The following is a 17,048-nucleotide window of genomic DNA, read 5'->3' as shown; positions in this document are numbered from 1 at the left end:
TTTGACACAGAAGTCTAAAATAACTCCTGCATGGGTGCTGTAGTATCTTCATTTCATAAAGTGACTGCAAATTTGTTTGTGCATTTGCTCAGGCATTTAGAAACTTTTGCTGACTCTAAAGAGTTTTGCTTGGAAATTGGACTTCTACATAATCCCTAGGCATGGGGTTCATCTTTTTGAGCTTTATCCCTCTCTAAATTAGACATCCAGTCTAAACCAAAATTCTTCTATAGTCAATGGTGAGAGATAGGAACCTCCAGAAGGCAAGTCATTCTACCTTCAAAGAGCTATGCAGGCTAAGTAGGATGAAGATGTCCACCCACCCATTGACTATAGAAGGAGCCCTGGCAACTGCCTTAAACAAGAAGTTAGGTTACATGCAACCCACCCTTCACTCGTGTGCTCAGTTTTCACCCATGCCTGTTTATGTGTTGTAGGTGAATATACACTGCAAATTGACAGCTTAAGTACATGCCTCTACCATTTCAAAATCAGGCCTGACAGCATGATAAAAAGGTACCTATTTCACCTAGTCATAATGAACAAAGAGTTCACACTTCGAGAGCACCCACAGAATTCACCTTTTTTGTGAGCTGCAACAGTGCTGCAAAAGTGCACACCTTCCAACTGGGTGACAATTAATTGTTCACATCTTTATAAACATCTCCAGGCTTTAACCATAGAAAGTTCCCCCTTCATAGTAGGTGCTGTGCACAGAAAAACACACAGACTCACCATTGCAGGCATGTATGAAATACAAATATAGTTTCCAAACTATAGTCTTGTTGACTTCAGGTTTACATAAACCTGGTATGTGTGCACATGTGCCACTTTCTTTGACTGCAGTGCTGCCTGCGTGCCCTTGAGAGTCCCTACGGTCACGACAGAGAGACAGTGGCCAGCTCTTAGAAACTTTGGCTTCTCTTTTGTTTTGGCATACTCCAAAACTACAAAGTCACCTTGAGAGATCAAAGCAGTAGGAGGTTTAGTTTTACTAAAACAGCAGAGAAAAGCCATAATCACAGGGAGAGGCTATAGATAGAATGAGCACACCTGGGGCATGGGGGGGAACCGGCACCTGGCAGGCGCAAGCGTTACATCCTAGAGAGGCTCTCCACAGCCTGACCATGGCCAGCTGCATTCACCTGTGTAAACGTTAAGCACCCAACTTGCTGTGGGATGTCGAGCAGTGTGAAGGCACAGAAGAGGGGTCAGCATGTCTGCTTTCAGAAGAAGCGATCTGCCTGAGATTTGTGGGAGTTTGTGTTTAGCCATGGTTTATCAGTTCTGTTTGATAGAAAGGGCTGGTGTCTGTATTTGTCATACAGCAAATCCATTTTGAATATTGGCTTCCAATGCCTTGCCCATTGTCTTTTTGTCTCTATGTTGATTAAAAGAAAGGTGTCTGAAGGCGTATGATACCAGGCTAACAGAGGAGGATTGTTCAACCTTGATGCTCCTCTGTTCACACTGACTGTCCCTGGGACAAAGAACTGGCTCCAGCAGAGAGAAATCCATCTGCGTGGTGCCCAGGTGTGCCAGCAACTAAATAATAGCAACTGAGGGAAGAATTTTATTGCTGAATGAGAAAAAGGTCTGATGAGCTCAGTGGAAGGGATCTAACACTAGACACTTTAGGGAGAGGAAGAAAAAAGGACAAGCAGCAGCAGAAAGTGAACAAATGTTAAAGCAAGCTTCACGTTAAGGAGAAGAAGAAACCATGCACAGCACAGAAGAGGGAAAGGAAAATGCTTGGGCTCACTAAAGGACTGATTTGAGCCAAAGACCACCCAGATTTGTGAGGATGCAGGGCCTGTGAGCGTAACCTTGAGCTGTGCATGCCTCTCTAAACTGTCCAGAGATTTGTCGGAAGCTTATACCCAGACTATTTTTCCTGTGTTCTTGAGCTATCATTTGCCAGTGGAATGGCGAACAGTGTGTCCTAAGAGTTAGCAGTCTGGTGCTGTGTGTGCCTGGGCTAGTGGGAAGTCCTGGGGTTGTACTGGGGTGGGGATGGAGATCTCCTCTCTCCAGGGATCGCTGCAGGCAGAGGAGCCACGAGCCAAGCAGGAGTGCAGAGGTCCTAAGGCAGCAGAGAGTTTAGCTCCTGCCCACTCTGAGGATGTGTCCAAGGCTGGGAGGCGAGCACAACCACCTGGTGAAGGCTCAGCAAGGGATGTGCAACACCACCAGGACAGTCTGCAGTACCCTGCAGTTTGGAAATGCTCTTCCAGTGAGGGTGAGAGCTTCAGACTTTCAAGTCTGCCTGCACATTGTATAAAGTCAGTTTGTCATTTCTGTCTCAAGCCCAGAGTGGAGCTAAATCTTAACATGATTACCCTTTTAAGCAGACACTTCTGTTCAGACCAGATTTCAGGGATGCATAATTTGGGAACAGAGAAGCCTAAGTTCTGCATGCATGCAGCACCAAAAGCTGCGTGGCCTATGTGTGTCACAGCTGACAGCAATGAAGTCTGACCGATGGAAATGGCTTCCTTCAGGCAGAACAGTTTTGTTGCTATGCCGTCTCTGAGCCCTCTGCCTACTTCTGTTACTGGAAATGACTTACATGAGTTGCTAAATCTGCCTCTATTGATTAGCACTTAGTAAGTAGCTGCATGGGTTAATATAATGATCATAACTCTCGCTGCTGTTGTTATTCTCGATGTACAGAGGACTATTCTTTCTTTTTTTGGTTGCAGGATGTTCTTATTAGCTCAGCTTAGAACTGTGTATACCTCACAGGGCACGGTGTTCAGGGCTTTTTTTTTTTTTTGGAAGTGCTTTATGCTGGCAACAGATAGGAAAAAAAGTGCATACTATTAATTTCAAATGCAAATGAAGCTATGACTATCTACCAAAACATTAATGGGGTATAAAATGTCACATGACTCATCAGTTTTTATTCCACTAGGTGTTTTATTGGATACCATTATTACTGAAAATGCTTGGTTTTCCTGTGGGTGTATTTGCTACATGACAAATAGTTTTGGTTTACACTGCTTTGTAACACTATGCTTTGACTGAAAAATCAAGGTGATCTTTTATCAGAGAAGTCCATTCATATTTGCCTTTAAATGCATTCATTGCAAATATCACATCATACACTTATATTATTATATCACATTATACCATTACCTGACAAGCTGTTAGATTCTCTCTCTACTACTTTCCTGCCTGTGGCATTACACTTTTTGTGTTACAGCGATGATAGTTCTAAGTGGCTTTTCCTTAGGTCATACATTTCAGCTCATTTTCTGAGGAAAACATGATCTCAGATGCCAACTATTGGTTAACATAAATTCATTCAGCCATTTACTTCAGCACTTTGTATTAGCTTTCCTCTTAATAAGAGACAGTTAGTTGAAAACAGAAGTAAAATTACACATGGTTACACAAATGGTCAAGAGTATTTTTCATCATTCTTGTTGGTTGTATGCATTCAGTCAGATGCTGAGCGAAGATAGCAACAGTGCATTTCAGTGAAAAGAGAGCACACAGACTATTGTAGTATTTATCATGTCTGGTCATGTGATGTTCTTCTCCTAGTCCTTTGCGATATAGTCCTGTAATGTCTGCACCATCACAGACTGGTATTTCTATCTGTTACTGTTCTCTAGGGTTTCTCGGAGAAGAGGATAAGCAGACAGCTTAAGTTCCTGTTTTGGTTTCCTGGAGAGCTCGTCTACCTACTTTTCTCATGAACTCTGGTGCACCATTTGCCTGCACCTCAAAACACCATGGAAGGACCCACTGCAGGTTTCCCAGCCACAAGCTGAACAACTCCTGCCAGTGAAAAGCAAGAAGTTTCCAGGAAGCCACCTAGTTTTCAAACCAACAGAGTTGTGATGCGGTAGTGCCAAGGCCCTCGTGGGGACACAGACACATTCATTTCCTCATCCAACAACTCTGCCTCTGCTCTTCCTCATTTTGGGACTTGGGAAAAATTTGGTTCCATCAGTTTGGTGAGAGTCTGGATGTAAATGAGGCTGCAAAGACCTGCTGCAATACAGCATGGAGCCATCCCCTCATGCTGCTGCTGCAAAGTGTCTGACAAAAACACCATGAACTTTGGGAGCCATCTTCCAGGCTCTAGCTCTCCCTACACTTTTCTGGGATGTGCTGCAATCACCACAGCTGTCTCTAAATTGTTCCTGCCCAGCAAGGAATGAAAGCTGATCAGTCACCTTCATCTCTGCTTGGAGAAAGGGACTGGTGCTGGCACTAGGGGACTGAGTGGAGTAGCCCGGGGGATTACAGTAGCACTCCAGCCTCTCCCATCATTTGACAGGACTCCCATTTGAAACCTTCCTGGAAGCTACTGCTTCCAGGAACTGGGACTGGTGTCCAAGCCTCAGTGACTGCACAGAGAAATGACGTGGACACCATGAAGACAGATAGAGGATGCTTGCCTCTAGAATAAGGTGATTGTTGTCCATAAGCAGAGTCGTTTTTGCCAGTCAGTTCTTGAAAGCATATTTTCATGAGGCAGTCCTGGAGAGCAGAGGCCCTCCTCTGGGGAGTGTGTTCTGCATACCAGCTGTTTTAATACATCCTACTTGTACTGAACACATATAGGAAATGCTGCTCTAACGCTTTGGATGTCATAGAAAGCGTCACCTCAGTAACACCAGTGCTGCCCTGGCTGGCAATAGGAATACTAGGCTCTTTAAGAAAGTTTAATGTCTGCTTCTGTTAAAACAAAATCTCCAAGATATGGATAAGGAAGATTACAAAAATTAGCAGCTAATACTAACATAGACAGTTGATGCTGATGTAGCTGCAACATATGACAATTTTTAGTCATTCTTCAAAGGATGCTAATCTTTATCCTGGCAGGCTGATATACAAAACCACAATCACAGGCTACACAAATGACTCATCCCAGAGGGCACCACTTCTTCAGTGTTGATGTAATATTCTACCTAAAACATGTAAATGCAGAACATCGCTTAAGAGTCAGCAAAGGCTGAGAGTGGTATCCTTGGCAGTCTGCTCCATGGCTCTGGCTACAGCCTTCCTCCCCAACCCTGCATACACTGTAACAAGTCTTATATTCTGTTCATAGGACTGCAGAGAAACACAGTGCAACAGAGTCACAGGTGGAGGCTGTCATCTCAATTAAATGGCCAAAATCAAAACATGCATGTTCAGAGAGGGATGAACTTTAAAAGGGGATGCTTGGCAAGTTCCCTTTCTTATTTTGACTCAGACCTAAAGTCAAAGCAAACTGCACCTCCTGCTTTTAATCTTAATATTCAAGGACTTTACAATGAAAGAGACAGCTTTGTATGCTTTCTTTCTGCTTTTGGCTGCTGCTTTTGATTTCTAAAATGGAAGGAAGGATGGTCTTGTGATTATAGTTGCAGGCTAGGAGTCAGCAGATCAATGCTCAGCTTTTCAAAATCTTCCTCTGTAGCTTTGGTCTCTGTTCACCCTGCGAAAGAGTGGGTGACAGTCCTTCCTTAGCTCATGGGACTGTAAGAACTTCCAAGATGCAGGAAATGCTTTCAAGGTCTCTGTCCACAATGTCAAGTCTTTAATGTGGCAAGGCCCTTGATTTCACAAGCAAACTTTTCACAGATAAACCACTTTGGTCTAAAAGGGAAGGCATATAAAACAGAAATGAAAGGCAGAAATGTGTATGTTAGTGATTTAAAGGAAAGGGGAAGGCTGTAGTTCTTTGACTGTGGAACAGATTTTCCAGGATAGTTTGTCTGTGAAAATATTATCCGTGTGATTCTACCATCAAAATTAGTGTCACAGGTTATGAATACAGGGCAAGTTCTCATTAATGCTGGGGAAATGTAGTTTATATACCAGACCTACCTAGAAGCCCTTTGGAGACAAAATGGTGCAATGTCATTGCTTGGGATTAAGCTGATGAGTCAACACAAACCCTTCCATGTGTTTGGAGACATGCGTCCCATGGAAACATGGTATTGTGTCCTCTTCCCTGGACAATATCTGTCCTTGATGCCTACGAGAAGGCCAAATTGAGGTTAGTCAGCTATCTTCACTGTATGCCCTTGCTACTGTTTCCTGGAAGCTGTTGGCCTCCGGGGTTTGGGTGATAGACTTGTAATGAAACACACCCCAGCATGCAGGAGCCTCTCCTGTGAGTCCCTGCCTGGTCTCCTGTTATGGGCACAGTGAGCCTGTACTGTTATCAAACAGCAGCTTCAGGCGAAAAGGGAGTCTGGTGCATAAACCTGAAGTATAGCCTATATGAAATGAGTCAGTGCAGACTGTCCTACACAGAGCAAACACTTCAAATTAAGGACTTAGAATTAATTCTCTTTCTTCTTCCTGTCTTTCTATAACATTTCACTATTGTTGGCCAAACTGTTCTTTATATATATAGATCTTTGAATTGTTTTTTCAATAGGCCAGCAAAAGCTCAGGAGCAGCTCTGTGGTAAAAAATGCTAGACTGAAAGTGTGCTAATTGGATCAGAATGAAGGGACAGAGTGCACCCTCAGTAAGTTTGCTGATGATACAAAACTGGGAGGAGTGGCTGATACCCCAGAGGGCTGTGCTGCCACTCAGAGGGACCTTGACAGACTGGAGAGATGGGCGGAGAGGAACCTCATGAAGTTCAACAAAGGCAAGTGCAGGGTCCTGCACCTAGGGAGGAATAACCCCATGCACCAGTACAGGCTGGGGGCTGACCTGCTGGAAAGCAGCCCTGTGGAGAAGGACCTGGGGGTCCTGGCGGACAAAAAGTTGACCATGAGCCAGCAACATGCCCTTGTGGCCAAGAAGGCCAATGGTATCCTGGGGTGCATTAGGAAGAGCATTGCCAGCAGGACGAGGGAGGTGATCCTCCCCCACTACGCAGCCCTGGTGAGGCCACATCTGGAGTACTGTGTCCAGTTCTGCGCTTCCCAGTACAAGAGAGACATGGAGCTACTGAAGCAAGTCCAGCAAAGGGCTACAAAGATGATTAACGGACTGGAGCATCTCTCCTATGAGGAAAGGCTGAGTAAGCTGGGCCTGTTCAGCCTGGAGAAGAGAAGACTGAGGGGGAATCTTATCAATGTGTGTAAGTATCTGAAGGGAGGGTGCAGAGAGGACAGGGCCAGACTCTTCTCAGTGGTGCCCAGCGATAGGATGAGAGGCAACGGGCACAAACTGACACAGGAAGTTCTGTCTCAACATGAAGAAAAGCTTTACTGTGAGGGTCACTGAGCACAGGAGCGGGTTGCCCAGAGAGGTCATGGAGTCTCCATCCTTGGAAATATTCAAAAGCCGTCTGAACACAATCCTTGGAAATGTGCTCTAGGTGACCCTGCTTGAGCAGGGGGGTTGGACTAGATGATCTCCAGAGGTCCCTTCCAACCTCAACGCTTCTGTAATTCTGTCTAGTTACATTTCCAGCAGAAACGTTGGCTAAATGAATGCACCGTATACATCTAAATAACTACTGTTGCTCACCTTGTAGGTGAGCTCTGGTGGGCATTCAGTGGCATGCCATCAGACACATGGCTCACCTATGAGATGTCATTTTCAAATCATGGCCATGTAAATACAAAAATACCAGTTCCCAAATATATTACAGGCTGAGCTTTTGTGTAGCAATGTTACACAGAAACATCAAGTAGTTTTACTCATGCAATCTTGTCAATCCAATAACATTTACACTGTGCCAGTGCCTAAAGGCTAGCCTGTTCAGAGTCCCGCTGTACCAGGTGTGGTACAAACAAATTACTTTCTTCCCTGAAGCAGGTTACAATCTAATGTTTGGAGACGGGGGGGGGGGGGGGGGGGGGAGGGGGGGGGAAATCTTGTTGCATTCCTGCTTTTTTGGAATTATGTGCTCCATCTCATGCTGCTCACTGCTTTGTGGGGAAAATCATGCCAAGAGCTTGCAGGGAGACAAGTGAACCCAGTAAGGCAAAGCAGAAAGGGCCGCTGCTCATAAAAGCGCTGCTGCTCAGAAAGGAGACAGCCCCGAGAGTGAATTCTGGCTGCCTCAAGCTGTTGGAAACTTCTGAGAGGGCAGGTTGTGGCAGGAAATAAAAAAGCACATTGAATAAATCACTTGATGCTCTGATTAAGAGGCATGGGACTGCATATCATGTGATAGTTAATGCTGTAAGCTCCAGCCTTGAAGATGTTATTTGGTACATGAGCAGTCTGAATGGGCAGATGGTATTCATGAACAGAATTACTATTTCTAGCAAAACAGGTCAAACCAAGTCACTTACAAGTGGAATTAAAGTGTAAAGATAGCTATCTCTGCAGGTGAATGATTTTTTTAAAGACAGTTAATGAATCAAGCTCATTATAATTGAATCATTTTTAACAACAAAATCATTCCATGTAACAGAGAAAAGCTTTGCCTTTGTTTCCTTTCTGTCAGTTAACCATGGTCATGCATTCCCAGAATGAACTTTGCCTCCAAATAAGAAAGGAGCAGCTGGCTGGCACTGACTATAAGTATTTATTTTCATTAAGTGCCCAGTAAGGCCACAGGTTGAGTGACATAATGTGGTGAGTAGAAGCAAATACTACCGCTGAATGGTGACCTAGCCTTACTTTCTTGTGGCATTTATGTAAGCGAGCACCTTGATGGATGACCAGTTTTTCTGAGCTGTGGATTAAAGCAGATTGCATAGGCAGGTCCGGGAAGAGACTCACTGCCCCGCAAAGGTAGGGAATCATTAAAATCGGCTGCGTGGCAGAGGCCCAGGGCTCGCAGTACTCCTCCTTATGGCAGCAAGGGGACAACTCTGCTATCGTCAGCCCCTAGTGAGCCTGGAACAAGGGTAAGAGGAGCCCCTCGAGCAAACACGGGTGCCAGCAGCTCCTCAAAAAACCTGACCACCCTGCAATGAGCTAAGGGGAGCGACAGATCCCAGGGCAGCTGGACAGCTGCTCACAGGGGAAGGACGACGAGCCAGTGCAGATGCACTGAAAAGGATTAGAGGGTACTTTGAAAAGCTCCGAGGGAAGGAGGGATCCTTTCGCTTTTTCTGGGTGTACATCAAACCTTTGGGACCTTTTCTTACAGTCCCATCTCCAGCATTTTTGTTTGCCATAAGACTCCCAGCACATCAGCAGAGTATTTTACAATCAGGAAAATAATATCTTGGCGGATTTTACTCGACACCAAACACCTGGGGATTTCAAGCGCTCCTTTCTGCCTTCCTCAGAGCCTGCATGAACAGCAGCCCCGCTCTGCTCCCTGCTGCATTACTCAGTGCCAGCTCAGTCTGGGCGAACGCTCCAGCGCTGCTGATGCCCGGCTCCTGAGGCAAGCCCGGGAGGTCTCATCTGCGCCCAGGTGTCACCCCGCAAGCCTGACACCAGGCAGCGAGGTGCAGTCGACCCCAGCACTGAGCTCCAGGGCTGAAGAGGAGCAGCAGGCACCAGCCTGACGAACCCCAGCAGAGAGGGGCCACCAGCCTGGGACAGCTTTGCTCTCTCCTATGAGAAGCAGGGTGGCTTTTCCCTGCTCCTTCCATGCCACTGCTGTGTCACCAGTCCCAGCAGTGGGCAGAAATGACACCTGATACCCTACAGGCTTGGGCAAGGCAGCAAAGAGAGCTTTGCTCCACTTGCTGTCTGAGGTAGGGTGTGCAAAAGCCAGGGAGCTGCAGGAGAGCAGAGACGGGGGGGTAAAAGAAAGAGGAGGAGCCTTAAGGGAGTTGCCACAAAGTTAATTAGTGTTTAAAGAAGATGCTGGAAGTTTCCATCATCAGGCAGCTCTTGCATACAAGCACGTGAGCTGTGATTTCAGCTGGGCCCTCAGAGACAGTGTCTGCGGCAGAGGCCCAAGTCACCTTGACATCCATGTGGGAGGGAGGGCACTGGCCTATCCATGGGGATGGGCTGTTTAAGTAACACCAAGAGGTCTCAGGTTGGATCGGCATCTTTGCATGATGGACACTGCACAAAGTCATCGTAAGAACATCTTTGCTTCAAGGGGTTTGAACTGCAAATAGATCTGCTGCTAAAAGGTAGAAGGGGAGAGGAGACAAAAGAATATTGCATTTTTTTCTGGGGGAGGAGAGGAAGTACAGAGGGAACCACAGGCAAAAGACAGTAAATGACAGAAAAAGGACAAATGGAAGAACGGACAGTGAAGCCAACTGAAAGTGGAGGGACAGGGAGGAATGGGTGGCAAGGAGTGTGGCTTAAAAGCCAGTCTGCAGAGGAGAAAAGCAGGGACACAGCATAGTCCAAGCACAATGTCAGACGGTTTTGCCCCTTGCTCTTGCTTAAATGAACTTCCTGCATCAGCCCGTTCTGCCTATGCCGCCGGAGGGACAGAGGCTTTTTGTGCAGAGCAGATGTTGATCAGCATGACCCTGAAAAGAAAGATTGTGTTAGATCGGTATCACACCAACTTCTGTGCCAGAAGGTACACAGCAAACAACTACATATTCTGACTGATCGCTTGCAACCGCTTCATTGTCACCTCTCTATAGCCCAGGTCCCAAAGCGGAGGTATATCATTCTGAGCTGATATTTTTATGAGTCTCAGACTCTTCAGCAACTAATCAAAATGTGACTTTTGTTTCTTCTACCCATGCCCATTTCCTCCCCCCTATATATGAATTTAATGCGTGTGTAACACTTGTGAGAAATACCAAACTGAGGCTTTTGGAAAATAAAGCTGTGTTTTTAACCACAAGACACATATAACACAAGCAGAGGCTTTACTGTGCGTCATTCAGCTATAGAGACCACCAGAGATGGGGGGGGGGGGAGGCGATACAGAAGTTTGGCTCTCACGGGTATGCTTTTCTTGTTCTCTGAACTGAGTCTTTCAGCAAATGGGACAATTCCTGGCAGCTCTTGTGGCAGCGTTGGACTATGGATTTGCCAGTGGTTGCTCTTTTTAAAGTTTCAGCTGAAAGACATTTATTCATTTATTCTTTGTCTCTTATGTCTCCCTATTTTTTTTTTTAATAGGTTGGAGAACAAGGTGTGGAGGGCTAGAACTGCCAAAAGGGAACTGATGACATTCCTTTCTGGCTCCAGGGAACCCGAAAGACTGCCAATTTCTTTGTAGGCAAATATGCAAAAAGGGCTGAATCTAGGCACCCTCATTTGAAGTTATAAACAGGATTTAAATGCAATATAAAGACTTGTGAGTTCTCTTTTGACTTTCGCTATCCATAATTCATTACTTGCTGCATGTGACTAGTCAGTTAATCATATGCATTATTTCTGCTGTGCACATTTATGTTAGTGAGTTCATCCAAAACTTATGAGAAACAGCTCCATGAAATGTGAGTAAAAAGGCCTCCCTTTTGCAAATGTTGGTAGAAAATAAAAGGAAAACAGAAGTTAGTTTGAGCAAAGATCAATTTTGAATGGGCAAAATACTTGGAAATAGTTTCTTTCCTTTTCCATTCAAGTCCTGTCAAGCTATGCCAATTCACCCAGAGAGAAACGAGGCACGACACACGCAAAGGTTATGTCTGACACAGATAAACTTCTCTTTTATCTCATTATGTGGTCAGTTTCTGAGCTGTAATTTGAACTGTGGATCAAGTAAATATAACAAAGACACAAAGCATTAGTCAGAATTCAGTAGGCACAGGTCCTAAGATTCAGTTTCCAAACTTTCCAGTTTGTGGCGAGCATCAGATATCATAAGCCTTACATCTATTCTTTTAAAAGGATTCAGTTGTCTAAAGGATGCCAGTGACCAATTAGGGTATGTAGGTAGGTAGGTCAGTTTGTTCGTTTTTGTCTCTATCCTCCATTTACCAGGTTTTATTTGTAAGTTATGGCTTGTCGTTTCTGTGAACACATTCATTTGGCAACCACAAGCAGAGAAGCAGTGTGTGATGGTTCAGCTCTGCCCTCCCAGAATGATAAAGACTAGTTTGTGCTTAGCAGACAGTGTGCACAGTAGAAAGGTGCATCGTCATTTAGACATCACCAGATCTTAATGCTGAAGTGCTTCACAGAGGCTTTAGTATAAAGAAGCATCAGGAGTGCCAATCAGCAGCATGGCCAGCATGCAAATGAAAGATAAATAAATGAGAGACTGTTAGAGCTTCAGCTTGCAGAGTGTCAAGTAACTCTTGGAAAGTACTTAGCACTTTCCACTTCAATTAATTTCCATGGAAGCTGAGAGATTTCAGCATGGCCACAGTCACTCCATCACTTTGTAATGCTGAACCTTAGAGAACAAGAGGAGAAGCTGCAGAGCCTCGGACTGTGGGAGCTTTGCCTGTGTGCGGCAGCTACCCGCTCTGCAGACACGGCTCCCGGCTGTGGCTCACAAAGCCCATTCTTCTTTTACAGCAGATAAATGAAGTGCCCAGGCAGCTCCAGCCTCTAGAGCACTACCGATTAAATCCAAGGCCTTCTTCGTTTTATTTAAGGATTAAATTATCATATTCTAAGACTAGACATCCTGACAAAAACCTTCCTTTCCCACATCTCCAGTCCTGGCAATGTGTTAGCCTATAGTCCACATACAGTAGAGATTAATATTGTGGCAAAGGTCACAAGTTAACTGGCATTTGCTATACATACAAAAGGAGCAATTTCTCCTGGTTATCTCTTTTTTTAATGTATGTAGGATTATAAGCTTGCTGGTCAGGTTCATTGAGCAGTGGTATATTTATGAGAGCTGGTATATTTAAAAAAATTATTTATATATATACTTTCATAGCAGCTGGGTACATGACAGACTAAGTATAACCAGACTAACAGACCAAACAGACCACAAGAGACAGCAAAAATAATTCTCCACCCTGTGCTGTCTCACCATAGCAGGTCTCATGTCATGCCCTTTGGTCACTGTTACATTCTTCACACGCAAAGAATGTATTAAGAGGCTGGTAGTCTTATGTTGGTTTTCTTCAAAATGTTTACGTCTGTGTCTCTCCCACAGGCTGTAGCTCTCCTGTGTGCCCTTGTGCTGGGAGATCCTTGGTGGTGTGCAAAGCCCCCAGGGGATCCTGCAGCTGGGACAGTCATTTACTTGCATGGAAGCCACTGCGGGAGATGGACTCATATGGATCAAGCAGGCTGTCAAGTAGGCCTCTAATTAAGACATTGCCCTTCCCTGCACCATTACATATTGTAACACTGACTGTGCCAGACTGCAGACTGAGATGTTTGTGATTTCTTTCTATGACCACTAAATAGAATGGCATAAAGAGGACAAAGTAGCCACTAAGTATGAGGAGCTCTGTGCAAGGGAGACAGATCAAACAGCACCCAGTGGAGATGCCTCATTAAACTGATACAAGCCTAACAAACAGAAGAGCTGCCAATTATCAAAAGAAGTTAAGCAATGAAAAGTGGCAGAAAGCCAAGCAGCAAGCAAGGTTGAGTCTTCTTAATGCAAAGGGAAGCTACCCAGAAAATCCACACAGTTTATAATACAAAAGGGAGGAAGAAACAGATAGTTTTTGAGATGATGATTTTCATTTTATTAATAATCTGTTCACCTATTTTTTTTACTGAAGTTATTTATTTAAATCTGGTGGATGAAGGATGGTCACGGCAGTCACGCTGTATTAGCAATACACTTTGGAAGCCAAGTGATCCTCTTTTGGAATTAAAAAAAGGGGTTCTAAAAGCATTCAAAAAATGACACAGTAGGAACTCCTTTTCACAAGCCTGCCATATTCCACGATTATTGTCTGAGGAGAATGTGCAAATAGTTTTGGGAAGGGGAAAGAGTCCACAGAGGACAAACATTATATATGCACTTTCATTTCTAGCTCCTGGGACGGAGCTGGTCTCCATGGTTACAGACAGATGTGAAAGCTCCCTTCGGTGCACATTATCAGCTGCTGTTACCAAATGAGGCCAGCAGACAAGCGGTGAAAGCTTGAAGACAGGGACAGTGCTTCCCCAGCCGACACAAGAGGAAGCCCGTGGTAGTTCAGAGGTCTCTAAAAACCTAGGCATAAATGCTGTGGCTGTCTCCAGACTGAGACAGGGCTAGCACAAACATTGCACACTTGGAGTTGCTCTCTCTCAGAGAGGGAACTGAAATGGAGATGTCCAAACATCACAGGGCCACCTGCCAGTGCAAACTAGCTCCTTTCTTCCACTACAGTCAGCTTGATTCAGCGTTTGCATAACAAAAGGGTCCAGTCAGCATAATGTGCGGGAACTGAGATGGTCCAAGGCCAAGGACTCTCTAGCACAAGTTACTGCTGTCATCCCAGCTTTGGGAAGACAAAGATGAAATCAAACCTACCATGACTGGAGAGAATTTGGTCCTTACATAACACTGCATTTTGGAAGGAAATATTCCAAGTGAGGTAGTCCTGATGCTCCTGACTGCATTATTCGTGCAGTAAATCAGGAAGCCTGGCACACTGCTGGTGATGACTGCACTCTAAGTGAAATATATCATTAACAATTTTCCCAGTCTTGTTATTGACATGGTTAACCATTGATAGGATTGGCCTTTTTACAAAGTCCTCACAGAGACCATAAAGTGTATTTAATCACAAGCGGCAACATGTTTCCCCTCAATAAACCAGGCTCTGTTCTTAAAGGATGCAAGTCATCAGTTGCAGACTACTAAAATGTCTCTCCATTTGCAAACATGAACTAGAAATACTTAACTCTCACTTTAAGCAGAACTTCAAGAACCTTTGGGCAACTCTTCTGTACCCCTACATAAACTCCCTGTGAGGAATGAGGGGCTTTGGTATTATTTTTATGAACTATGTGTGTGCCTCTGTTTCTCCATCTTCTTGTGTGTGGCTGGCAGGGAGGGTAAGTGGAAAAATAGTTAATCTCTAGACTTGACTACTGAAAGTGAAAGGTGAGCAAACAGTACACATGCAGGCTGGTATGAAATGAATGAGCCGAATGGGCTGCTTTCCTGAGGAAAACATTGTTGGTGAAGACAACAATGTCCAGTAACTAAAGAGTAATTTCACTAATTAAAATTTAAAAAGCACGTAGCATTAAAGGTGAAGATGCACATGAGGAGGCCCAGAAAGGGACAGAGAAAGAGGCAGGATGGATCCTGGGAAAAGCAAAGCATGTTGTGTGGCTACTGCTGCGTCTTTAGCCATGATCTGAATTTTGATTTGGCTCCAACATAAGGACACTGCCAATTTTGTCCAGTGAACTGACAAATGCTAGCTTGTTTTGAGGAGGGAGCATGCATCACCACAACTACTTCTGATAGCACTACTTGCCTGGAAGGTAAGCACCCTCTAGGAAACAAAGACTCCTTGCCACATCCATGGAAATTAGTAAGAGCTGTAGCTCAGAGGCCTTGTCTTGAAGAATCTGTGAGATCTACACTATAAAGAGGCTACACTGTCTCTTGCTTTAAGGTATATCTGGAGAGACTGTATAAAAGCTGGGGACTTGAGAAGCAGCTGTGTAAATCTGTGACATGCCTTCAAATTCCATCACCATTGAATCGCATTTCCCTAGTCTTCGAAAAAGAATTTTTTCTCTACTTTGTGGCAATGTGAAAGGATCATTAATTAACCAGCCAAGGGATGGGAAAAGTGAAACTTTAGGTGAAGTTAGATGTTTTATGACTTTGGCATGAGGTGATTGCAGGGCCATCAAAAGCAGACAGCATCTTCTCCCTCCAGCTCCGCTTTCCTTCCTTCCTTTTCCTCTGACCCTATGCTGCTGATTGAGTTCAGTTACCTAAACTAGCAGCAAGTCAATGTGGTGAATAAGGCACCAAGCTGCACTGGTTGCTGAAGGGTCCCAAGAGTAGCCGTGCGCAGAAGGGAGAGCTCGGGACTGGGCAGTGGGTAGCAGGGGCAGAGGAGGTATGGAGAGAGGAAGGAAGACCTTGCCTTTCGGTGGCAGGGAGGTGTTGTAACAGCTTAGTCATACTGGGTAACTTCACTCTGGCTGCTGAGAAATGTATGAAATGCATGGGTAAATGTACAAAATAGATAATCTGGGTCACAGGGAAATCACTTCTTCCTCTAGTTGGCTTCAGTTACATGACTCCAAAGCAGCAAATCAACTGTTGTGAGAGAAGCTTGAGAGAAGCTTGACTTTTAAGCTGTTGGTTTCCATTTTAAGCCTAAGGTGGGAAACCACCATAAAATGACGAATAATTAAGAAACTGAAATCTATCCCTTTGAGAGAGCTTGTGCTATATGTGAACACTCTGCCACTAAGGGGACATGTCATGCACTTTTCCAGGACCTGGCTGTGCTCTGATACACAGGCAGCAGCAGCCAAATCCTGCCCATTCTATCAGTGCACTTTCTGCTTTACAAGGTATGCATGACAGCGTGGTAACTCTGAGGCCTGGTGAAAAATGCCAAGCAAGATTTTGTGTGCTTTAAATGCAATGTAAATTGACACTGTATTTACAACTTGCTCAGAAAAGAAAAAAAAGGTGAGGTTTCACAGGCAGTAAAATGGGCAGATATTGATTAAAAATGTACACTAAACCCACAGAGAAAGCAGATGCCATTTTCATACATCATGTCTCCTTGGCCGTAATACAGACCACATATTTGTCATTCAGAACAGAAAGGAATGAAGAAGGTTGGAGGTGAAAAAAAAGCCCCAAAGATCCATTTTACATCTAGAAGATGCAGGCAATAAAATGATGACTCACCGTTAACAAGTTCATATGCTATTTTGTGACTAATGCATTAAATTATATAATTCACTAATGTCCTACTCTTTAGGATTTTACTAGAGGCTATTTGATGAATTATAGTTAGAGATAGCAAAATGAAGTGAAAAAGCAGGGCCTTTCAGAGAGAGGGAAGCAATCAGCACTAATGGATTTATTGTGCAAAAGTCTATGGGACTGAAAAACCATGCACGTACACACACATCTGGCTGCTTCAGCTGTTGGTAAAGCTATGAATATAGCTTGCTGATGCCAAACAAAAATCCATATTAAAGCAATTTATGTATTCCTTTTTGTAATGTAAATCTCAAGATATTAGTCACAACTGTAGCAACAACAAAAACCAACCAGCTAGGTTTTCCAAGAGAAAGTTAAATATGAATGAAAGCTAATCAAGCTCTGTGCTAAACAGCTTAGCTAACACATTGGCAGGGCTTACCTACTCAGTTGCAGAGGAACTGCGCCAGCATTTACA

General features: G+C 44.4%; 1 long non-coding RNA gene across 2 annotated transcripts in view; it reads left to right on the top strand.

The window, feature by feature from the left end:
• The window catches only part of LOC112988994 (uncharacterized), a 28,398-nt gene extending 11,709 nt beyond the window's left edge, over positions 1 to 16,689 (top strand). For both annotated transcript variants that reach the window (XR_003260683.2, XR_010388451.1), the window contains 3 exons: positions 3,621 to 7,045; positions 10,924 to 11,101; positions 12,866 to 16,689. This is a non-coding gene — a long non-coding RNA (uncharacterized LOC112988994). The remainder of the gene's footprint in view (positions 1 to 3,620; positions 7,046 to 10,923; positions 11,102 to 12,865) is intronic.
• The last annotated feature ends 359 nt before the right edge of the window (positions 16,690 to 17,048 follow it).

Source organism: Dromaius novaehollandiae, chromosome 3, assembly GCF_036370855.1.
Source record: "Dromaius novaehollandiae isolate bDroNov1 chromosome 3, bDroNov1.hap1, whole genome shotgun sequence".
NCBI lineage: Eukaryota > Metazoa > Chordata > Aves > Casuariiformes > Dromaiidae > Dromaius > Dromaius novaehollandiae.
Note: the sequence above shows the minus strand (reverse complement) of the source record. Positions and strands in the feature narration are given on the sequence as shown.